Consider the following 26,244-nt stretch of genomic DNA (forward strand, 5'->3'; position numbering starts at 1 on the left):
TGTATCAGACTATGGCAGATAAACCGGAGTAGATGAAAGAGCAAATGTGACTGTGTCTCATTGGTGAATAAGGAAGAGAATTGTACCAAAATGTAAGGCTTTCAGTCATATTCTGCAGAACATATTAGTGCATTACAAGGACATTGCAACAGTTCTTGAAATAGCTGCTTATTTTCTGCTCTTCAGTGGCTACCAGGAAGAGGGCAAATATTTTATTATCTTCCCAATAGAGCTAAAACCATCACATTTCAAAGATCTGTACAAGTTGCACATTAGATTTTTTTATTCCATTAGTACCTGGATCCCACCTGAGAGAATTCTAAGGCAGAATTAACTATAAAAAAGTGCAAAAACACACATGTAAATGTTTGGAACTAGCCTAAAAATATTACAAGGCCCAGTAACATAGAGTCCATGTGATGAAATATGAGATAGAAGGCAGAAAAGGGAAGGTGCAGCCAATGTCATTGATTTTACAAATATTGTGACGGGCAAAATGAACAGTTAAAAAAAAAGTCTGTAAAAAAGACCATTAAAAAATCATTTTCATGCGCAGTCACTGATGAAGAGGACATTGGAAGTCCAAGCTGGGGGAAATGTCTCCTGTCACTTCAATGGGAACTGCTGGGTTAAACTGTGCAGGTGATGCTTGGGAAGCCAGTCGAGATTTGCACATCCCTTTTAGATGCCACAAGGGTACTCGGTGTCACAACTGCAGGGGCATGGAATTTGCTATCAGCTAAGGTTCAAACTGGTACTGGAAGCCAGCACTTGTGGAGGGAAACCCAAATATCACCTGGTGTAGTTTTGACAAATGGGCAGTACAATATATCAGCTCAAATATTTGAGGAAATATATTTCCTCTATTTATATTCCAAGCTTTTTTTAATCTCCTGATCAATAGTTGTTCCTTTAAAATGTATGTAACATCACCAATTCTTCGCAGAATTTTGAATGAAGAGGGGTATAAATATTCAATAATTTATCTCCCTTCACCAATCCCTGCATCACACCATGGTATGTGTACATGACTTTAGCTTAGTTAATGCTATTTTTATTCCTGAAGAACAAAATAACTACTTGTAGGAAACTCCCCTGAGCTTTTCTGTCAACGAATTGAAATTTTACAGAAAACAACAAATTGAATATTCAGAAGCATGCTTCCTTATTTTAACTAGGTCATGGTAAAATCATCCAAATTCCAGCAATGCCACTCAAATACGTTGCTGTTATTTGATTAAGGGAGTGCTTCAATCTAAATGAATCTTTACGAAAAATGTGCATTAATCTGAACCTGTATTTATTCCAAAACTGATAGAAATTGCTTGTTGAATAATGTATGTAATCCATACACTTTATGGGAGAAATGAATGAAATCGCTTTTCTCTACTCTATCCATTAACTGCAAGAAGAGTCATTTTTTTCAATGGCTAGTTTCCAGATTCATTTGATGGAAGGTGATAAATTCAGTTGCTGATCTTTGGTTTGGTGCAAAGGATGAGTTTGTCTATAGCAATGTGGGAAAATGCTGCTTATTTCAATTGCACCTACTGTAAGTGAATAAAACATTGCAAAATTGACGCAGTCTGACAGGAAATATGAATACTGATGACATAGTTTACATTAGGTGATAGGAACAGCAAGTAAATAATCTTCCTTTGTTCAATGCTAAAATTGAGATCCTGTGGCCTTTTAAATCCTATTGAAATCTTTGATGCAATGAAATTTCTTTTTATTTAGCTCTTAACATGTACATATAGCAATACTTTTGAGGTGTGTCATAAAATCGGTAGGTGTACATTATATTTGCTTCAGTTTTGTGTGTGTGTGTGTGTGTGTGTGTGTGTGTGTGTGTGTGTGTGTGTGTGTGTGTGTGTGTGTGTGTGTGTGTGTGTGTGTAGTTTTTGGTGAAAGAATTCATAGTTCAAGTTCAAATTGAAGTTCAAGTTTATTTATCAACCAATTGTACAAGTACACAATGTTCTCTGGTCCTTGGTGCAAAACACTGCAAACTCAAATACAAACATAACACATATAAAGACAAATTATATATATGCACAGTATGTACAGGTACATAATCCTTTATCCAGACATCTAAAATCTGGAAAGAGAGAGAGAGAGACAGACAGACAGCAGGGCGACTAGGTTGGGCGGGGGGGAGAGATAGCAGCGCGACTTGGGTGGGCAAAGGGGGAGAGAGATGGCAGCGCGACTCTGGTGGGTGAGGGAGGAGAGATTGACGGCAGCGCAACTTGGGTGGGCGGGGGGCAGAGAGACGGCAGTGCAACTTGGGCGGGCAGGGGGGAGGAGAAGGAGACAGCAGTGCGACTCAGTTGGGCGAGGAGGGAGAGAGAGACGGCAGTGCGACTGGAAGTGGGTGGATACGGCAGATCAATTAGGGTGGGCTTAAATCTGGGGGAGCTCTGGCTTTTGTTCTGAAATCTGGAAAAATACGAATTTTGGAACACACTGTCTCCCAAGGGTTCCGGATAAAGGATTGTGTACCTGCAAATACATATTTTCGTGAAATAAATAGTAGAGTCAATGAGGGTTTGAATTGTTGAAAATGTTTATTAGTTTAAGGGTTGCTGATCAATATCTGATCACTCATATCAACTACAATATAACAAGGATGAATTATTCTGCATTACATTCTTTCACATGTGAAGTAATTTGCATGGCGACCCCTTGCAGCCCCCTTGGGATGCCTCACAAAATGAACGATGAACACGGCGATCCAGCAGGTTGCACGAGGCCCACAGCGCTGCCCTCCAATTGGCAATAACTAAAGGAGCCTAACTGGCCTATCAAGGAAAACGGATTGCAAATGCACCAATCAGTGCTGAGGGGGCTTTGACCACGCCCCTCATCTTGAGACTAAAAGCAGGGCCCAATAAAGTGTGTTAACTTCACTCAACTGGGGTTCATGTTGTTCTTTCCAGGAACAGCATGTTCTTAATGAGCTAACTTGCATACAGCTATAACTTCTCCTGTGCTATAAGCTCCACTGAGCCATAGCTTGTTGCATCATTGCAATCTACTTCAGAATTCATCACGTCATGCTTTTGAGTGATGTTAAAATTGCAAACTAGTCACCCAAGGAGTATGCCCCCTTTGCAACGTTCTGCAGTTGTTCCCCTTCCAGTTTCTATTTTCATATCATCCGTCACTGATTCAATAATGCCACTTAATATTTCTGATTGGTTACTTTAACACGATGAGGAGCAGACTCTTTTTAGAAACACGTAAAATGCTATTGTTCACATCTGCGGTAGAATAGCACTAGGAATGTTCTTTTGAGAAAGGAGATATCTGTTAATGAGATAACATATTGTTCAAACTTGCTCAATTAAGTTTCATTTATTTTTTGTTCCTGTTTTTGTTTAATCTTGGACAAGAAACCATTTTCTGGGTATTAAAACTGAAGATATGCAAGTTATTTACTTCTCTATATTCAACAAGAATTTAGTTGATTGACTCTTAAAAACATTTAAAAGGAAATAAGTTGTTAAATAATTTAAAGTACATCAATAATACAATATATTTTAACATGTCAATAACTTTATAGCAAATCTATTAAGAGCTCCTATTTCATTTAGTGTGAATATCACTTTAAGGGTTAGTTCAGGCTGTGGAGAGTCAGGGTGCCAATAACTAGTGCAGACTACACCCAAGGTTGATAGCCTGAAGGAAGTTTTGTTGCTTTATCCAGGGACACAGGTGGTGTGAGAGTCATGTGAGTGGAATACTGAAGGAAACAGCATTCATTATTGATCAGCAGCCATCTCATGGAACACTGAAATGGAGTGACCCTGTGTGAATTCGACTGATCGTCCCTGTCGGGGGAATTATTAAACCATGCCGTGACCAAAGGAAAGGTCACTTTGATTGAACCTTCAAGGAAGCAGGAGAATAACTGCATCAGATCATTTCCATTGTAATGGTCATTTCGATTAACCCATGCCTGGGTTTTGGAAGCATCATAGAAGTCACATCTTCCGGTTCCCTTACACAAGGAAAAGGGGAGTTGTAACTACCATTCGTCTGAAAGGCTATTTCTCAGTAAGAAACTCAACAAGGATTCATGAGTTTTCAGCAGTCCGGTCTCTCAGTCTCTCCCACGCCCTTCATGATCAGTTATGAGTCTGCATTTCGACATAGGATTTCTAACACTGAACTTTGGAATTACCTTCTAGAATTGTACCTAAGGTGTAATGGTTTGGGTATCACACACACACACACACACACACACACACCACACACACACACACACACACACACACACACACACACACACACACACACACACACACACATTGTTGGGGTCAATTTAACTAATGTGTTATATTATTAGTAGTTATTAATGAATATATTGTTTTAAAAGAAAATACATAACACTGCCGTAGTGAATTTCTATTGCTGCTGGTATGCAATGTAACACTCCAATTAAGCAAAGTACAATATAAACTTTGGAGATCAGGGTATATCAAAGTAAGGAATTAAGGTGAATATAAAATCAACTGTAAGAAAAGGAAACAATTAGAAAAGACATAATGTTCAACTATTAATTTTTAAACTGCCTTTGTATCAGAAAATAATGTATAATATGAATCTACTGAGTGCTTAAGAAAATATTTATTGTATTAGACAAGAACAGACTAAAAAGGACTGAATAATACAAAACTCAATTAGAATGCATGTGTGAAAAATGTGCAATGCTTGATGAATAAGGATGACAAGTTACAAGCACAAGTGATTGTGTGTAGAAATGATGCATGAACAGTCATGGAAACATGGATTAAAATGGTGAGAACTTTGCCTGTACTTTCACAATTGTGGTCTTGGACAGAGGAGAGGAAGGTGCATCTGGTTGTGACATCACATTGAAGATGATCAAATTCATGGAAGATGATCTGCTGAATGTGAAGATAAGGACAAATGAACCTTATCTGTATTCTATGTGAGGGACAGAAGAAGTGTGGGAAATGGAACAGATATGATTGAGACCCCTGACAACTGCGGAAGAGGAGAAACCTCAGTTGAGGCAAAAGGAAGATGACTTAAAAAAAACATTGACAGGAAACTATTGCTAGGCAGACAAGACGAAGTCTGGGGAGCTGGGAAGTGGAATGGTGTCTGTTCTCTTCATCCTTCCACATCCTCTGCAGCTCAAAGCATGTTTAATTCCTAACTTTTCCTGGATGAGTACATTATTGACTTGAAACTTTTAACTTTATTTTGCTCATCACAGCTGTTCCTCAAATCAATGTTTCCAGCATTTTTATAAGGTATAGGAGCAGAATTAGACCATTCACCCTCTCAAGCATGCTGCCCCATTCAAATCATGGCTGAGATATTTTTCCTCTCAACCACATTTTTGATATTTTCCTTCAGGTTTCTAGCAGCCACAACATTTTTTTCATCTTTAAATCTTGTAAATATCTCTGATTCGAGCTATTTCTGCAAAGACAATAAAAACTAAGATAAAGTAAACAAAGGTATTCTCATCAGCTGAGATCACAAGTATAGTGGATAGAGATTTAAAACACTGGGCAAGAATTAATGGCGGAATGGAAGAAAGAGCTTCTTTATGCAGAGAGTGGTAATGACTTTTACCTTTTTTACAGTCCAGGTTATCCTTGACTTCTGACCTACATGACTTACATCCACCAGCACATACAACTTTATTATCACTATTGTACTAGTTCATATTATGTATTGAAAGTACAGTATACAGTGGTTCCTACTCCCAGCAGCAGCCCAAGATCCCCATTCCCCACCTACAGCCTGAGGTCCCCGTTCCCTGTCTGCAGCCTGAGGTTCCCATTCCCCCCCCCCCCCCTCAGTAGCTCGAGGTCCCCATTCCTCTGGCAGCCTGAAGTCCCCGTTCCCCATCTACAGCCCGAGGTCTCCATTCCCCGACCTATGACCACACCTGATTTACACCCAATATTCCCATCCCCACTGCGGTCATAAGTCGGGGACTATCTGTATCTGCAAGGATGATGAAATCAAATTATAATCAATTATGTCGAAAAAGAAATAAACTTGCAGGACTATGGGAATAAATTAAACAAACAAATGTTGGGCTAATTGATCACTTTAAGTTGATTTTAAAGTAGGTGATTCGTAAATCCTGGAGAAAGCTGATGGGAATGTTGGGAGAATAAAATAGAATTAGTGTCAGATTAGTGTGAAATGGTTGCTCCAGCCTCAGTGCCAGCTTTCCTGATGTATAATCCTTGGGTTCCATTGCAGCGCAGCAAGCTTGGAATTTGTGGGCAGAATGGAATATAGAACATAGAACACTATAGCATAGTACAGACCCTTCAGCCCTCAATGTTGTGCTGACCCCTATATTCCTTAAAAAAGTACTAAACCCTCCCTTCCTGTTAACTCTCTATTTTTCTTTCATCCATGTGCATGTCTAAGAGTTTCGTAAATGCCCAATGCTACAGCCTTAACCACCATTCCAGGCACCCACAAGTCTGTGTAAAAAAAAAACTTAACTTGATGTCTCCCCTAAACTTCCCTCCCTTACTTTGTATGTTGACGAAGCAAAGACCTGAACCATTGCCTGAAGAGGCAAAGCAGCACAAAGCAGAGAAGGACTACTGGGCTAATTCTGCCCCATTCAATACCCAATGATGGTGCCTTACTGTGATGACTCTTTGTGTGCAGCTCTGAAAGGAATGGTGCCTTCAACACCATTATTCCCTCAGTGCTGGTCAAGAAACTATAAACTCTGGGCCTCTGAACCCCTACCCCCTCTGCAATTGGTTCCTAGACTTACTCAGCAGAAGAACACAGTCAGTATGAATTGGAAACAATGTTTCCTGCTCACTGATTATTAACATAAGTGCACCTCAAGGATTCATGCTTAGCCCACTGCTCTACTCAAGGGGAACACAATCAAGGCCTCAGTAGTGGAGAGGGTCAGAAACTTCAAATTCCTGGGTGTAAATAAGGATATCCCAAGATCGCTAGGAGGCCTCGGAATTGGAAGATTTGGAAGTCACGGGACTTTTAGTAGCCAGTGCCTAGGCAAGTTCAATGCCACGGGAGTTTTAAGCAGTCAATTATCGGGCCATTTCAACTTTGCGGTAGTTGCAAACAGCAGACGCTCAGTCCATTTAAACATTGCAGGAGATTTATAGGGACATCGCAGGGACCATTTAAATACCATGGGAATTACCACCAGCAGATCCACCAGCCACATAAGGAAGATCTGACCACGTGGTCGCAGAGGGGGGCTAGAGTTTGAAATGTTGGGCCCTAAGGCTTCTGCTCCCTACCATCCTCCTGGCCAATGTACAATCCTTGGAATCAAACTCCAAGCCAGACTTCAACATCAGAGAGACACCAGGGTGTGCTGTGGGATGTGCTTTATCGAAACATGGTTAAACACGGACATTCTGGACACAGCACTAATGCCTGTGGGCTACACCCTCCACCGTGCTGACCGGACAGGTCAGGAAAAACCATGGGAGGTGGTGTTTGTGTCATCATCAATTCATCATGGTGCACAAACGTGACAGTCATGCCCCCAGTCCTGTTCCCCTGATCACATGCCATCTATCTGCCTGCCGAAGGAGTTCACCGCCATCATCCTGGTTGCAGTTAGCCCCATGCTAAGGTCAGACTGGCACTTAAGAGACTGATCACTGTGATTAACAGCTATAAGATAACATATCCTGATGCCTTCCTGATCATTGTAGGGAACTTCAATCAGGCCAACCTGAAAAAGTCACTGTCAAACTACCATCACCATGTCACATGCGAGAGCAGGGGAGTCAACACCCTCGGTCATTGGTACACCTACCCAGACTTACCACGACCGTAATTTAGCAAGTCTGATCACCTGTTTGTACTTCTATTCCCAGTGTTCAAGCAGAGATTGAGAACCACAACATCAGTAGTGAAGATGGCAAATGTATGGCCGAGGGAGGTGGAGGAATGTCTGCAGGATTGCTTTGAATCAGTGGACTGGAACATATTCATCCGTAGACTTAAATGAATATACAACAGGTTTCACCGACATCATCAAGACCTGCATGGATGAGTTCGTGCACATGTGCATATACTGGGCATTCCCCAACCAGAAACCTTGGATGAATCAAAAGATTAGCAACCTGCTGACGGCGAGATCAAGGGTGTTTAAGACCAGGGATTGGGATCTCTACAAGAAGTCCAGGTGCGACCTGCGGAAAGCCATCTCTGAAGCAAAGTGACAATTCTGGAGGAGGCTAGAGACAGAGACAGCCTGGAAGGGTGTGCAGGCTATTACAGCCTACAAAGTGAGGGTGAACATCATACTTGGCTGTAATGCTTCACTATTCGATGAGCTGAAAACCTACTATGCCCGCTTTGAGAAGGAGAACCCAACAGTGCCTACTACAATCCCTTCAAAGGTGAGGACCCTGTGATACCTGTCTCTGAGGATGATATCAGAATATCATTCAAGAGGGTGAACCCTTGCAAGGCATCAGGCCTTGATGGTGTACCCAACAGGGTACTAAAAATCTGTGCCAACCAACTAGCTCAAATGTTCACTGACATTTTCCACCTCTCATTACTGCAATCAGAGGTTCCCAGGTACTTCAAAAGAACATCAATCATCCCTGTGGCCAAGAAGAGCAGTGTGAGCTATCTCAATGACTACCACCCAGTAGCACAAACATCTATTGTGATGAAATGCTTTGAGAGGCTGGTCATGGCCAGAATTAACACGTACCTAAGCAAAGGTCTGGACCCACTGCAATTTGCCTATCGTCACAATTGCTCCACACCAGACGCAATATGGCTGGCTCTTCACTCAGCTCTGGATCACCTCGAGAACAGCAACTCATACATATAGTTGCTCTTCATTGACTACAGCTCAGCCTTCAACACCATTATTCCCTCAGTGCTGGTCAAGAAAGTATAAACTCTGGGCCTCTAAACCCCTACCCCCTCTACAATTGGTTCCTAGACTTCCTCAGCAGAAGAACACAGTCAGTATGAATTGGAAACAATGTTTCCTGCTCACTGATCATTAACATGAGTGCTCCTCAAGGATTCATGCTTAGCCCACTGCTCTACTCAAAGGGAACACAATCAAGGCCTCAGTAGTGGAGAGGGTCAGAAACTTCAAATTCCTGGGTGTCAACATCTCCGAGAATCTATCCTGGAGCCTCCATATTGATGCAATACAAAGCGGCTATACTTTGTGAGGTGTTTGAGGAGATTTGGTACATCACCAAAGACTCTCAAAAACTTCTGCAGGTGGACCGTGCAGAACATTCCAGCTGGTTGCATCACTGTCTACTATGGAGGTGCCAATGCTCAAGACAAGAAAAAAAACCAGAGGGTTGTTAACTCAGCTTGTGACATCACAAACACCAGACTTCACTTCATCAAGGACATCTACAAGAGGAGGTGTCGTAAATAAAGCAGCCTCTATGCTGAAGGATCCCCACCGCCCAGACCATGCCCTCTTTACTCTGCTACCATTGGGAAAAAGGTACATGAGCCTAAAGGTGAGCACTCAACGGCACAAAGACGGCTTCTTTCCCCCTGCCATCAGATTCCTGAATAATCAACGAACCAAAGACCCTGTCTCACTTTTCACGCACTTATTTGTTATTTATTGTTATAAGTTGGTTTATATGAATGTTTGCACTGTGCAAAGCACCAAATTTCATGAATTGTTCATTTCAATAGATACTGATTTAATTATTTTTGGGAGCAAAGGATAAAATCAGTTCCTGTGACTATGCCCCATAGAAAAGAAGAAAGGCACATTAAAAACTTGCGACTGAGGTTGGAACAGGGAGTATGTAACCCAACTAAATGAATCAATTATTCCCTTCATCTAGAAATGTAATAGACAATTGGAATTGTGATATGGTAAATTCTACTTGATTTATTAAAACTTTTATGACTATCACTGTAAAAACTAAAATAATTAAAACATATCAAGAGCATGGCAAATAGCTTGATTAAAGCTGGTTGCTATAGTGATCAGTCATGTGATAGGAAATCATTGGCCGATGACAGGAAGTTTGCTACGGCATGGACTAGTAGGGCCGAACTGGCCTGTTCTGTGCTGTAAGTGGTTATATGGTTTCTTGCTCAAATGCAAAAGAGAAAAAGCTTTTTTTTCCATTGCTTGACCGGTGTGCCTGGCTTAACTGGTAAATTATATCAATTAGAGAAGCTGGTCTTACATTTACTGTTGACATGGTTCGCCAATGAAAGAAGTTATGTGAAAATATTGTTTTGCTTTCTCTTGAGGCCTTTGCTTTTGATATTGGTTGAGCAGTTTTCCTATTTCACCTCCAGTCATTGAAGTGGTGAGTTTAACAGTGCAAGATTTTTGTTGTTGCTCATTGTACTTTCTTTTAATGCATTAGATTTAGACTACATAATAAACCATTGTGGAGAAATTTTTGGTATGGTTGATGAGATCCAACTAATGTGTGAGAGAAAAATGAAATAGCCCCCCCCCCTCCCCCATAAGCAAGAAGAGGAATGTGTAGTTTTGGGATGGATATCACTTGATCAGCACTGTCTAGTTCTTCATTTATTAATTTTTAAGATGAGCTGCTTGTTCCCCAATACTAGTGTGGATTGCTTAGTGGAAATAAGCTTTCCAGATAGATCTGAGGAAAGTACCATATTTTCCAGCATATAAGGCCCATGGGCATTTAAGACTCTCTTTCCCCCCACCCCACCCCCATTTCAGCAGGGAATAGGAAGAGTTTTTTTTCAGTGTATTTATGAGTAAGTTGGCAAACAGTTTCCTCCTCTTGCTCTGCCGACAGTGGCTGCCATGGTCGTCCTTTCTCACCGGGGAAGTGAGTGGTGGCGGCGGCTCTGGAGACCACAGTCTTGCACTGCTGGTGGGGACTCCCATTGTTGACCTTCGCACCGAGGGAAGTGAGCAGCAGCTCCAGAAAGCATGGGACACCCAAGAGAAGATGGCCCAGAAAGCTGTGGGCCTGCTTCCTGGACAGCTGCTCAATTTCAAATTCACATATAAGACCCGTGGCTTATTTTTTGGGGGGGAGGAAAGTGGATCTTGTATGCTGTCAATTACAGTTAAATTATTAAGACATCCCTGATGTTGAAGCTTCGAGAGAGTAAAGTATGCATTAGAAGAAGCGTGTCCAATGGTGGTGATAATGAAAGTGAATGTTCTGTTGCTAAGTTCAATGGTATATCAGAGGTGATGCAAGCTATTTGAGTAATGAGGACCATGCCATTGGTTGGAAAAGCTTATGGAATTACGGCCTCTGCCAGAGACCTGGGTGCAATAATGATCAAGTGATGTTTTCCTTTGTGACTCGTTTTCATCTCTTCACAAAGAAGAGAGGGCTGGCAGCTTAATTGCCTCTTATAAGGTAAAGGAGTGGCCTGAGAGGCTGTTTCTGCTGTATATGTGTTGCTGCTGTTCTTGCCAAACGCCTGTTTTTTTTTTACTCTCTCACATGGATTTCAAGCAGTTGAAAATGATTGATGCTATCTGTCATAGAAAGTTGTCAGAATATTTCTAATAACACTTTTGAATGGCTTGCTGGACACAAATTCTATTCTGGAAAGGCTTATTGCTATTGTGTATTATTATCTATTTCAAAGTGACAGCAAGTTTAAGTGCCGTTCTAAATATCTTGCGGTGGGGGATAAAGTTATTGCCTTGATAGCAAAGATTGTAAAATTTATCTCTAGCCTTGAAACATGAAGTAGTTGCAGGTTGTGTTCTTGCACTAATTTGAACACCATTCTTTAAATGAAAAACACGGTCACAATTATTTGGAGATGCAGTTAGGAAATCAGTTGTATGTTTCAACACCAATTCAGAAATCTCAAAGTTGAGAATTCTGAGAAATTGTATCTGACCCATAAGATGTAATTGTGTTAAGTCAATTTAATGACCTGATAAATTCAGATTGTCTTTTTCTTTAAAATCTGAAGGCAAACTAGCAATTTATTCGCCATTAGTCATAGCAAAAAAGATTGCAGACAACTTTGATGCGAACACCATTTGTTTCTTTGGAATAATTGCTAGATAGCTGATCAGTTGTTTTGTGACATTTCAAGCCTCCACAAGGGTAACCACAATACAAGTGAGATAATTTTTAACAAGGTTATTGATCTTTTCAAGCTCTGACAACAAAATCTACTGGCAAGTTGAACAAGAGGGGAAGAAAATTTGGAAAAGTGTGTGTGTGTGTGTGTGTGTGTGTGTGTGTGTGTGTGTGTGTGTGTGTGTGTGTGTGTGTGTGTGTGTGTGTGTGTGTGTGTGTGTGTGTGTGTGTGTGTGTGTGTGTGTGTGTGTGTGTGCGTGCGTGCGTGCGTGCGTGTGTGTGTGTGTGTGTGTAGCGAGTGCAGGAATATATGAATCTCTGGAGATGATCTTAAGGTTTTGCACTATTGGTTCTCCGATTTGAAGTACCATTCAATTCTAAACGCATCAGAACCTTTTCTGCATAGAATGCTACGAAGAAGAACAGCTAATTAATAATGTTTACGAGATGATGTACAAAGAAAGATTAGAAATTCAGCAGCTAAAAGTGCTTCTATTTGAGTTTATTTTGGTTCCATAAAGAGCTACAAATGAAGTGTTTACTTGTGTATGCCAATGGTCTGTAGTTAGTTTTGTTTGTATTTGACCTTTTTAAATAGACTTTCTGAGCAAGGAATTTTCGCTGCCTTTTGCTTCAATAGAATGTTGATAGTTGTGAATCCAGAGTATAATAACAAAGTAGACAAAAGCCATCCAAACCAAATAAGAAGTGCTTGAGAGCAAACGGGCCTTTTTCATATTCTATTTTAAAAGCAAATTTCAAAAGAGAATTAGATGTGCAGAAAAGTATGTTATGCAATTTAAGGGAGAAGTGAAACTGATGGGATTCAATGAGATATTGAATTGCTCACTATGCTGTAAGAATTCTTGAGGGTCGTAGGAGCAGAATTTGGTACTACATCAGGAATACTGATCCCTTGCCTATTTATGGAGCAATGTTCTTTCAATAGTGGGAGATGACCGGTTTTGCCAAATTGATCCCTGTGATAAGTTTCTCCTACAAGAAATGATCAACCATATTGAGCCTATGCTTTAGAAGGATAAAAGCTGATCGAATTGATACTGACTCTTTGCTTTTGGTGCTTGAATATTTTATTTCTGGAGTTTCCAATCATGATTTGGCCTCCAGCTATGGGGGTGGTTCATCAAAGTTGGACAGCAATTGATCTTTAGGAAAGTTGCCTAAACTTTAATTTTCATTTTTGAATGGTGATTTCTGGATTTTTAGATGTTGAAGGATTTGGGGGATTAATGCTGAGATAAAAGATCATTCATTATCTTGATGGCAGGGAATTACAAGGGGTGGAATGGTCCACTTTGGCCTCTATTTTTGTGCATTAAGGTGAATTGGGTCACGATGTGAGACAATAGACAATAGACAATAGGAGCTGGAGTAGGCCATTTGGCCCGTCGGGCCAGCACCGCCATTTTAGATCATGGCTGATCATTACCATCAGTACCCCTTTCCAGCCTTACCCCATAACCCTTAACTCCATTACCCACAAGAGTTATGTGGTTACATTTGCTTCAGACAGTTGCATATTGACTGATTTATTTTTAAATTAAAACTGTGCTCAACTACATGTGTAAACAAATAAAGAAATGTAAACAAGTTGGTTGCAATACGGGGGGGGGGGAAGATCAATAAAGTGCAAAAGTAAGACTTAAAGCCTTACAAAAGACACCAGAATGCATAAAACTGGTTAATTAAAATGGAGCTAAACAACGATTGGAATATATGATTAAGGTAGAATATCAAGTACCAGTATTTCAAAGCTGTTACATCCATATTTTAATCTATTGTACTTTATGTGAATTCTATTGTGCTTACATTGGATGTTTTGGACCAGATTCTTCACTTTGGATCTGTTAATGTTTAGTGGCTCAGAAACTGGATCATGCAGTGTTGTCCATTACAAGACATTTTAAATAAAAAAAAATAAAGCACAAAGTACTAAGCACATTGCAACATAATAGTCAATTGCTGGAGTGATAAATGTTCCTAGAGAGATCATTGTCACTGACTCAGCAGCACCAGCTGAGGTCCCTGTCAGGCAATTCCCATATTTTTCCTTCATTCTTCTACCCCTGATCCCCTCAAGATCCTAATATTTGTAATGACCTAACTCAGTGGTTCTCAGCCTTTTTTTTCCCCCACTCACATAGCACTTTAAATGTTCCCTATGTCATAGGTGCTCTGATTAGTAAGGGATTGCTTAAGGTGGTATGTGAATGGAAAGAAAGTTTGAAAATCACTGTTTTAATTGTACCTAATTGACTCATTATGTGCATGGTTTCATAACTCCAAAGGAAATGGGCTATTAACAACTTTTCTTAAGCAAAATATTTCAGTAACAATTGAGAGATTCTCAACCTTTGCTTCCCACTCCCATTACGACCTTAAACAATCCCTTACCAATCACAGAGCAGTGATGGCATTAGGAATTCTTGAAGTGGTATATGAGTAAAAAGTAGAGAACTACTGACCTAACCCTTTATCTGTACCCTTGTATCCTGATTGTCCAATACGTGACATGCAGATGACCTTGTCTTGGAGCCCAAATCCACTGAGGCCTACAAATGATGCCTGACATTCTAAAGGCTGCCTGATCACAATCCCTACTTCTGCTCCTAATCTGTCAGACACTTCAATAGCCAAACCAAACTTTGCAGCTGGTGCTTGCAGATGGAAGTAAGATTGAAAATTTGGCTTCAGATAGGATGATTAAAGTGAAGAATTGGCATCTGGGTCCTTGGAGGAAAGGGAACGTATTGGAAGAGTTGAATGTATTACACAGAATGAAGGGGGGATATTTGGAGCTTCAATGCAATGGTTGCACAAACTCGAGTGCAATCTGTTGACATTTCCTGTTAATGGTTCCAACTGAAATTTTAATGATTTCAATACTTGCATCAAATCAGTCAATTCTACAATATTTGTGCTAATGGAATAATGCTGGTTCAATAACCATTACAGGTTTTAATGCCTGACTTTTGATTTGAGCCAATTTGAATAATTTGACTTAAAATGCTAATTTTTTTATGACTGCTTCCACTGTGCAAAGCACCAAATTTCATGACTTGTTCATTTCAATAGATTCTGATTTAATTATTTTTGGGAAAAGAAGATAAAATCAGTTCCTGTGACAATGCCCCACAGAAAAGAAGAAAGGCACATTAAAAACATGCGACTGAGGTTGGAACCCAACTAAATAAAACATCAATTATTCCCTTCATCTAGAAATGTAATAGACAATTGGAATTGTGATATGGTAAATTCTACTTGATTTATTAAAACTTTTATGACTATCACTGTAAAAACTAAAATAGTTAAAACATATCAAGAGCATGGCAAATAGCTTGATTAAAGCTGGTTGCTATAGTGATCAGTCATGTGATAGGCAATTGAGATGGCAAGTATTTCTGAATTTGAAATACATCAATTTTTGTTTAGGTGGAATATGAATTTGTTACAACAATATAATCTGCCTATACTAAAACATTTAATGAAGTTGTGGATAAAGAAAGATAAATTGATAGGTTCTAGGGGTAAATTATTGGTTTTGACTCTGTTGTATAATAATCAACTTATTTCTTTTTCAATTCATAATCAAAGTTTATTGCATTGGAGATTTAAAGGTGTGAAAAATTTGGGAGATTGTTTTAAAGAGGGTAAGTTTTTATCTTTTAATCAGATGAGGGAAGATTTTGGTATTGATAAGAATTCTTTATTATCAAATTCAATCTTTGGTAAAATGTATGTTTGGTAGAGAGATGATTTTACCTAAAATGACTAAATTTGAGACTTTTCTTATGAAGGTACCAGAGAAGGGTTATATTTAATTTATGTATCAAATATTATAGGATGGTGTGGATAAAAAGGGTTGGGATAGATCTAAAATTAAATGGGAAGTGAATATTGGTTTTATTTTTTCTGAAGAAGATTGGTTAGATATCTGTTATAATAGTGTAACTCGATTGATAAATGCACATTATGCAATGATTAATTACAATTTTTTACATCAATTATATTTGACACCTGAAAATTTTAAAAAATATGGTTTTAATGAATCAGATCTGTGTTTTAGATATGGTAATACGGTTGGAACTTTTTTTCATGCTGTTTGGTCATGTAAACATATACCATCTTTTTGGAAGAAAATTCAATCATTTTTAGAATATCTGTATAAGATTAAAATAGTTTTAGATCCAACAGTTTTTATTGGGTAGTTTGCAACCTCTGAAAGGGTTGGGATTAAATAATTTCCAGCTTGCTTTTGTATATTAAGCTTTATCCGTAGCAAAAAAATGTATTGCTAGTACGTGGAAAGATACAAATATGATTGATATTAATAGATGGCATAATGAGATGAAATATTGTTTAATAATGGAAAAAATTATGCATGTTTTGCATTATAATTATAATTTTTTAATTAATAAATGGCTGTTATACTTGGAATATTTATATTTCAATTTATATTGATTAGATTTTAATATATATATTTAACTTTTTTTTAAATATCCTTTTTTCTTTTTTTATGGCTCTCCTTAGGAGAGTTGGCTGAAGGGGTGGGTTCCTTTTTCTTTTTTTTATATATATATAAAAATATAAAAAAATGTTCATGTTCATGTTTAATTGCTGTATATGTCATATTATTTGTTTTTTGAACGTATAAATAAAGTTTAAAATGCTAATATTTTAATTACATTTAATCGTTTTAAATTATTTTACTTTTTCGACCAAAGAAATCCATGTTTCACAAAAAGTGTTGAATTATACCATTTGGGTGTCCATTTTTCATAATGGAGGTGAGACTGCTAATCTTTGGTATAGATGGGGTAGGGCAAACTATTGGAGGAACTTGGTCAACATCCACATTGGTGGCAGAGGGAGGTACAAAAGCTGGGATGTAAATGGTGAAGTCGGAGATGGAACAGTGTCAGGCAGATTGTGCTTGGTGGGGAAAGAAGAGATAGAAATGGTATGAAACCAACCAAGGGAGGGCTGAAGATAGATGATACCAGATACGGAAAGGTATCTTGTTTACTTCATGGGAATTAAAAATGACCAAAGGATGAGAACAAAGATGAACTAGTTGGAATGGGAAAAGGACAAGGTGCAAGTTGCCTGAAATTGGAAACACTGTATTCACAACATCAAATTATCAACTGTCCATGTTGCGTATGTGCTGCTATTCTTTAATTGACATTTTATTGCACATGGTTGTTTAAAAGGCACAAGATGGTGTAGAAATAAAGTTGAAATGATAAGCAACCAAAGCTCAATGATTGTTTGCCCTTTGGTGCACGTCAAAACAGTGCCTAGTCTGCCCTTGCCAATAAAGGGAAGCTCTTATTGATTGCATAGATCAGGTTGAAGGAGCATGTGAATCTCTGTCTTGCATGGGAATGCTGTTTGGGTCCTGGATAAATGTGCAGGGACTGGTATTGCATCCCTTGCATTTCTAGGAGACAGGAAGAAGTCAGTGGGGAGGTATGGGCAGATCATGATCTGGATTCTTTGGGAGGGGGGAGTAGTATGTGATTGGTGGCAGAGTGCTATTGTTGGTGGTACAAATAGAAAAAAAACTGATCTTGTTTCAGTGTTTAGTGGGGTGAAAACCAAGAGAACTTTGTTCTGTCTGGGCTGGAGGTAAGGAATGAGAATAGATATCTTAGAAATCTAAGCAAGCCCTCCAACTATTGTAAAGGAGGATCACAAGACTGCAGATGCTGGAATTGGAAGCAAATGCTCTTTATCGACTACAATTCAACATCATCATCCCCTATAACTCGACAACAAATTCTAAGACCTGTGCTTCAATACCCCACTGTAATTGTATCCAGGATTTCCTCATTCCCAGACCACAATCAGTGGGGATTGGTAAGAACATTTCCTCTATAATCTCCATCAATATTGGAGCACCACAGGACTGTGTAATTAGCTCCCTGATTTACTTGCTTTACACCTACGAATGTGCAGTTTGGTATGATAATACAGGTAAAACCATCTACAAATTAGCTGATGATACTTTTGTAGTGGGTTGTATAGAAGAAGACTAAGAGTTGCCAAACAGGAGGGAGATTGAAAAGTTGGCTGAATAACATACTGACAACATCGTGCTCAATGTCACCAAAATCAAGGAGCTGATTGTGAACTCTAGGAAGGAAAACTAGAGGTATATGATCTAGTGATTATTGGGAGAACAGAGGTGGAGAGGGTGAACATTTTGAAATTTCTGGGAGTCAATATTTCAAAGGATCTTTCTTGGACCCAACACATCAATATCTTTGAAAAAATCAGATCAGTGCCTTTACTTTCTCGGGAGTTTGTGGAAGTTTGGTATGATATCAAAAAACTTTGTACTTTCCACTACACATCTGTAAAAGTGCAATGACTACTGCATCATGGCCTGATATGGGGGCATCAGTACCTCTGAGCAAAATGCCCAGCAAAAGGTTGTGGATATAGCCCGGTACATCACAGGGAAAACTCTCCCCACCATTGCGAAAATCTACATGGAATGCTGCTGTTGGAGAGCAGCAGTAATCAAGGATTCACACTAGCCAGGATGTGCACTGTTCTTGCTGATGCCATCAGGAAAGAGGTACAGATGCCACAAGACTTGTTCTGCCATGTTTAGCAACAGTTGGTACTTCTCTACCATTAAACTACTGAACCGCAAATTCACTCAGATTTGTCTAAGGACTCTTACTTTGTATATTCATTATTGAATATTTATTTTCTCTATTTCAGTCAGTTTGCACTTTTTTTGTTTACATTTCACTTTTGTGTGTGCTTCTTGAAAACAGTTTTTTTTTGCACCACTGATGAGTAGAAATTCTACCTGGCCTGCAGGAAAAGGAATCTTAGGGTTGTTTGTGATGTATGTACTCTAACAATAAATCTGAACAGTGAAACCGTGCCAGTGGATGATAGAGGGGTGGCCAAGTTTCCTAAAGTCTTTTCAGAAGTCCTAGAACAGAAAACCCTACAAGATCTAGCAGAGATTAAGAAACTGAAAGTGATGGCATTATTGTAGGAGACAAGCTGGCAGTAAGTGTTGTTAAGGTGGCTATGGTTTCTACTGATTGGTAGCAGGTAATTGATGGTTAGTTTCCATCTTAAGATGGAAATAGATCCTGAAAGTGTCAAGGTTTAGTCAAAATGAATTTGATGCCAGGGTAGATGTTGGAAGCAAAAGTGAAGGAAATTTGAATGCTGGAAGCAGTTCCAATACAGTTGTGGAGAAAGTTGAAGAGCTGTAGGTTTGGAAGGAGAAATATTGCATGTAGCAAATGCAGGGGAGGGGAAGAAAGAGAGAAAGAAACTGACATATTTAAGTGCTGATGGCTGTAGAAATGGGAGGAATTGAACAAGCTGCAAAGTTTTTGTATTTAAAAAAAACACTTGCCTGGTTTGTGGAGGGGAGCTGATTGCATATGCCCCATAAAATCAGAGGGACTTTTAATCAATTAACTACTTGGTTACAACATGTTCTGGCCAAACTGAACTCAAACTGACCTCAAATTTATCTTTGACAATCAAACAGCAAACATTGATCAAGAATGATGTGCTTTGTACTGTTAAATAACTGGGGCAGAGTAACCCAGTGCAAATGTTTCATCAAATGTACACTTGACTAGAGCCAAGTTCCCATCTGTCTTAAATCAGAACTTGGATTAATTATTTGGTGGATATGGTACTGTAGTTTACAGTTTGAATGTAATTTGTGCTCAAAAGTAAGCATGATTATTCTGTACTTGAAGTTTTATCTTGACTGACATTCATTCTTGAAAACTGCATAAATAGTGCATATTGGTCCATCTTTTTTTGTGTTCACTGAGACACAATGATTATCAATGCACTGCTCAGTCTAGTCAGGTAGCCAGTAAACAAATGGGTTGTGGCATTCATCCATCTCTCTGGCATCACCCCATCCATAAATGTTTTTTTTGTGTGCAATGTAGCATAATCTGACAGCTTTCCAAGAGTTACAGATACCGAATTTAAAATGAGAAACTAATGGTTAATGAGTCAAATAGGCAAAAGCTGGAGGGTGATGTTCAGTGTCCACAATGTACAGTATGAGTGAAATGCAGATTACATAAACTGGAGCTCCAAGCAATTTGTGGAACAGAAAGTTTGTCTGCACTAGGTTATCATTTGCAGCTTGTATTGTATATGCTCTATATTACAGTCCTTGTTGCAGGAATGAGTAATAGAAAATATTGAGGTTGTTTTTAAAATTGTTTAGAGAAGTATAGTATTTTTTCAATTAAGTAACAAATTTCCTATTTGCAAAAGTGAGCTAAATCTGGAAATTCCAGTCCACTGAGCATGCCTGCGATTTGTTCAGTTTGATTCTAGCCAGTGAATAGATTAAGGCTATTGAAGTTTTGTCTTCATCTGACAAATGTTCTGAGCACCCTCTCCCTCATCACTAGGTCAAAATTCCAAAGGGCCATAACATCAGCTGCAGCAAATCCCCACACTCTCAGGCATTTGGTGAACGGTGAAAATATTTTTAAAAAATAATTATTATTATTGTCAGCAAAACATTTCCCTATAGGTGAATAAGACTTGAATTTGCGCAGGCCAGACGAGAAAGTCTGCAGAATGACACAGGCAGTGCTGCTGCCTCTCAGCTCCAGCTGCCAGAGTTTGAGCCTCCAGTGAGGAATTGATGCTTCATCCGTTGCACGTCAATGCTGGTTAGGTTAATTAGCTACTGCAAATTTGCTCTAAGTGGATGATGGGACAATCAAGTGGGTGTAAATAAGCTCTGAGAACATGTTGCTGGGACATGGGGAATGAGATTTCCCAATGGGATCCAGCAAGAACTTAATGGATTGAATGGCTCTCTGGAAACCAATAAAACAGACGTTTGTTTTTTATGAGGTTACTTAAAGGAATCCACTGGGAAAAAGTCCCACATTAATTTTGTGATCCAAGTGGTCTGGGATAAGGAAAAAAAACTATCTTTATAAGGGAAAAAAATTATTGTGCAGGAGGTTGCCATTTCGGCTCCTCACAACAGTGAAATTCCCAACCCATTACAAATTTCTATAATCTGGAAACACATCCTAATTAATACAAACCCTGCTTTAAAATTAATGGATTGTATTAGTAAAATTCTGAACCTATTGAAGCAGGGGACACACACTGCAGCAGATCATGGGAGACACCTCAGAGGGCCATCAGAAGTGCTGCTGGAGAAGACAGAAATGTGGGAAGTGGGTCAGCATCAGGGTAGATAGAGAATTTACCTCTACAGACCTAAAGTCCTGATGGTCCTGCTCTCCAATATAATATTGTTGGAGAAGAAAATGGATCTGAGCCAGAGATGAGTGCTGTGCTATGGTGGTAAAATAATCATGGCTCCAGGACACCATTCCAGGCACCGTGATCCAGCTTGGTGGTCTCATCTCCATCAAGAAAGATTGTGACACTGTTCCTTCTGGCAAGGCTCCAGGAAGGGGACTGTGCATTTACATCAGTGAAAACTGGTGCACGTAAGTGTCTGTTCTAAAGATCTTCTGCTCAGCAGAGATGGTTTGCCTTACAGTAAAATGCAGACCCTTCCACCTCCCCAGGGAATTCTCGGCCATGTTGATTACTGCAGTTTCTGTTCCAACTTCGGCTAATGAGGGTGATCCTGTGAAGCAGCTTTACAGTGCCAACTACAAAGGCTAGATGTCCCACCCAGATGAATCCATGATTGTAGTTGGTGACTTCAATCATGCCTAGCTGCAAATGGTCTTCCCACTGTTTCAACAGCAAGTCAACTTCACCACCAGAGGAGAAAGCCCCTGCATTAGGTGTACACAAACCTCTTTGGCATGTAAAAAGGATGCCCCTCACTACCACCTTTGTTACTCGGATCACATATATGACCTGCCCCGTTAACCCAGGCATATATGCTGCTGCCAAAATGAACTAAGTCATTTTGCAGGGAGGTTAGGACGAGGCCAGGGATTGCCACAACAAGGCGACAGGACCGCTTTGGGGCAACAGCTGTTTCAGGTAAGTGAACACTGACAATGGTCATGTACACATTGAGGAGTACATGAGTTTAGAGGCTGGCAACATCAGTAATTACATTGCAGATGTAACTGAGATCAAATGATTCACAATCAGGATTAACTAGAAACCATAGTTGGATACTAAGGTCTGGTCACTTCTCTTACCTTGTGATGTTGCCTTCCGTACAGGAGACAAGATGACATTCAGATATGTCAGTGCTGTTCTGCCCCATGCGATCTAGAAGGCAAAACATGGCTACTGTTGAGTCCAGAGGACCCCAAAACCCAGCAGGAATAGAAATTCACCAAGACAAATGGTTACTTAAATAAAAGTTGCTTTTAATTTCCTTTAAACATAAAAACGTGATGAAACTTTAACTTATTACTATTAACTTAACCCCCTACTAATTCTAAGTGCAGGTGTATGTAATGTGGAAATGTTCAGGAAAGTACTTTGATTGACAGTCCAATCTCACTTCTCACTCCAAGTTCACCGGTACCAGGCAATTCTTACCCTGTACACAGAATTTAACATTTATGAATTTTCACCAGGCTCTGGTGCTTAAAGGTAAATGGTTACTGCTCAGGAAGGTTCTTGTTGGTGTCAGAGAGATTTGTTGCTTGGTGGACACACACAAACTGATTTCCTCCAGTCAGCCACTTCAGTGTCTTGCTGAAGAAACTTGACCCATCATGGTCTTTCCAAATTATAACCCCTTCTCCATGTCACCAGAGTTCCTCTTGTTTCCCTTATTTCAGGAGAAACACTCTAGCCAGCCATTTCCTCTTGTAAGGACCACAAAAGCTTTCAACAGGCTGAACTCCGAACTCACAACCCATCTTCAAAATGGGGTTTTCAACAAGCCTGCCAGCTTGCCACATTGCAGCCTCCAAATGCTACTGTAGAACTGAATTCTTGCTCTCACTCTCTTTCCCCTTGTAAAAACCAAACAACTACTTCCAAGGCTCCAAACCCAATCTTTGAAAGATCTTTATCAGCACTTGAGCCTGGACTTTGATTTGCACCTGCTTTTGAAGTTCTTTCCCCAAAGCAGTTCCATTGTCTTTGCCAAGGCATTCAGAGCCTGGACGTCCAGCTTAAGCAAAGCTCTAACATTTTAAATGAGGATGCAAAATTATCAAGGACCCAATGCTTCTGCCCCGCACACAGCATCTTTCAGCTACTCCCATCAGGAAATGGATTCAGGGGTATGAGAGCTAGCACTGCAAGGCTGAGAAACAGCTTCTTCCCATGGGCAAATGGAACTGCTCCCACAAACAATCAGATGCTCTCATATTTATGAAAATGTATGTATTTATTTGCATATATGAATACTCATCCTGCATATGTATTGTCTTTGTGTGTTCTGTCTGCATGTTTTGCACAGAGGTCTGGAGAATGTTGTTTTGTCAGGTTGTACATGTGCAATCAGATGATTGAAAACATGACTTGAAGCCATCGCACCTGTTCAGAACATGCAAAAAAAAAAGCACGGTCAATTAATTGCTTTAATGGCTACTTTTGGCAGGAGTTACAGCCCAATTGTAAAAAGTTGGTCAAGAATTAGTCTTGGTTCTTCATATCAACAGGATATATCTCTGCAAAATTGTATTGGTTGAGATACTTTGAAAGGTGAAATGAGGCTTGTTCATAGTCTAATCTGAAATTGTATGGCTCAGGGTAAGGCACTTTTTACTGGGCATAAATAAGAAATAATCGACACATACAACTTGCAGTTCTAAGATATGAAATGTTGGTCAAATAAAGAACTGGATTGAGAATCTAGGGTTTCAAGAAGGGGATTAAGGGAGTCAGAATAGTGAGAGTAAGAGCCGGGGGTGGGGGGTGGTATTGGTATTATCAATGTTGCTATCTGGTTAAAGACTGACATGCAATACTTGGTGGCGTTCTTCTGATTTTGAGGTCGCATCGATTTGTCCATATGGCAATGGACGCGAACTTGAAGGGGTTGGGCCACTTGGAGGTCTTTGCTGTTGCAGTGGAGAGAGTAGAGATACTCATCAAATCTCTTTTTAATCATCTTTAAAATGATGAAGAGGGAAATCCTAATAACTTCTGTTTGAGCTAAAGATCAAACAAATATCTTCACTTCCACAGGATGACCTGAATTACTTTGAAATGGGTTTTAGTGCAGTGACTGTTATTTAGGACAGGTTAAATTTATTGGAACAAGTTTCAACAACTTGTATTAATAGGACATGTGATCATTTGTGACATTGAAGAGTAAATTGACCAGAGAGCACTTTAAATCTTATTGGGAATGCTTAGAATCTAATCTTGGTGGGTTTTTCCAAAATAAAAGCAGAAAATAGCTAATAAATTTTATGCAGAGAACAGGTTTGTGACAATTGCATTTGCATTTGGCAGCAAAATCTATTGCTGTTTATATTCTTTTGACTATTTTAATTTTTCCAAGACTTGTATAGAACAATTACATACATTATAGTATTTTAAAATTCGTCTCATATGATGGCCCAAATCTCACCCCCCCTAACTGCTAACATTAAAAAAAAAATCAATGTTTATATTTGAGCAGAAACGAACATGTCCATCAAAATATAGATTAATTGGCTGATTTAAGGCAATGGAAATATATTAGATTCTTGTGATGTAACAGTAATGCTCACAAATGATGTAGTAAGAAGATTTGGGCAGATGCCTCTTATTGGGAAACCTTAATCAAATTGTTTGAAATAAAAATGTATCCTTTATTAATGTGAAAATATAAAGTTATGGCTTAATATGGGCTGCCAATGCAAGAACAATAACAAACAAAGCTATGAATTAATAACATTTGTTTGGTTGAGCATTGGTACGAGTATTGATTTTCATCAAAGACCAATCATTATTAGGTTTTGTGCAGGATGTGATTGTCTAGTACCTTTTTAATGGGCAAATTAACCAGATACGGGAAGTCTATTCAAATCCCTCAAAAGTAAATAGGAATATTAAAATATATTGAATACAATGTATAACAAAATACTTGAATTTATTTATCAGGTGGATAACTTCCAGCATTTGAGGTGACTGAGACTAATGTCAGATTCTGCCACAAGTGGGGTAGGAAGTGTTTAGTGGAGCATGCAGGTAGGTAGTTGAAGGTGGTGTACTCCTTTCATTCTTTTTGTGAGCTTCCATGATATTGATTGGTATTGTATTATGCCAGAGATCTGAAGTAAGTGGAATTGGCTTGCTCATCCAAATAAGGGAATAATTTTTCTATATTCAGCAATAATGCCTTTTCACTTTTTGTGCACTGTAAGGTGATTCAAGTCATTGCTACTCTCTAGGCTGGGATTTGATGGGGAGTAAATTGGCAGGCTGGGGAAAGAAAAAAAAAGTGGAAATAATGGGGTTGTTCCATGAGAGCAGTGTTTTCTTTAAGCATGTAGAGGGAATTCTGATCTAATAGTATCTTTACAGTAAAGTTCATATTGATCCGAAGAGTAGGGAAGGTAATTTGATAACCATACTTGCAAAGTTCAAAGGAACCATGCATCAAGTTTCGAGTAGTTCCATTTTTTTTAGAGCAGACTCTTAAAAGCAACTGAAACAGAAATGTAAAATTTCTTGTTCTTGAGTTTTTTAAAAACTCTAATGTGGGTGAAAAAGCACTGAAAATTCCATTGTAAGTTCTCCTTTTCCATTAATGAAGATAATAGACATAGAGAGACATCATTTTCTGTCCAATAGGATAAATTGTCAGTCAATTAAGTGTAATTAATGTTTTCAAAGCAAAACTGATAGCCTCTCTGCAGCAATGTTGCTATTTATAAATTGTACTAATCAGTGAGCTTAAAATGAGCAACTACTGGTTCAAAAATGGGGAATAAAGCTGGTGGGAAATGACCTCAGAAAATTTCAAATTGGAAAGCAAAGTCTTAATCAGACAATGATTCAAAATTTTCCACTGAACACCATGTTTTATTTCCATCTGATCTCTTTAAAATGTGTTGATTTTGGAATAAATTATTTCCTGTCATGTGATTTCCGCTCGGTTGAAGAAAGTGTCCAAAAGAATTGTCAAAAATCTTGAGGCTGAGTATTTGCTCTTCTTGTATACAAATTGAAATGGGTATCACTCCTTCAGGAGCATACTTGGATTGATAATTGGCAGAAATTGTTGTGC

The 26,244-nt window shown here is 39.1% G+C and overlaps 1 long non-coding RNA gene across 1 annotated transcript in view; it reads right to left on the bottom strand.

Moving 5' to 3' along the window:
- The window catches only part of LOC138753634 (uncharacterized), a 50,774-nt gene that overhangs the window by 9,818 nt on the left and 14,712 nt on the right, over positions 1 to 26,244 (bottom strand). Inside the window, exon 2 of the long non-coding RNA XR_011351316.1 lies at positions 22,259 to 22,331. This is a non-coding gene — a long non-coding RNA (uncharacterized lncRNA). The remainder of the gene's footprint in view (positions 1 to 22,258; positions 22,332 to 26,244) is intronic.

This window comes from Narcine bancroftii, chromosome 2 (genome assembly GCF_036971445.1).
Source record: "Narcine bancroftii isolate sNarBan1 chromosome 2, sNarBan1.hap1, whole genome shotgun sequence".
In the NCBI taxonomy this organism is placed as follows: domain Eukaryota; kingdom Metazoa; phylum Chordata; class Chondrichthyes; order Torpediniformes; family Narcinidae; genus Narcine; species Narcine bancroftii.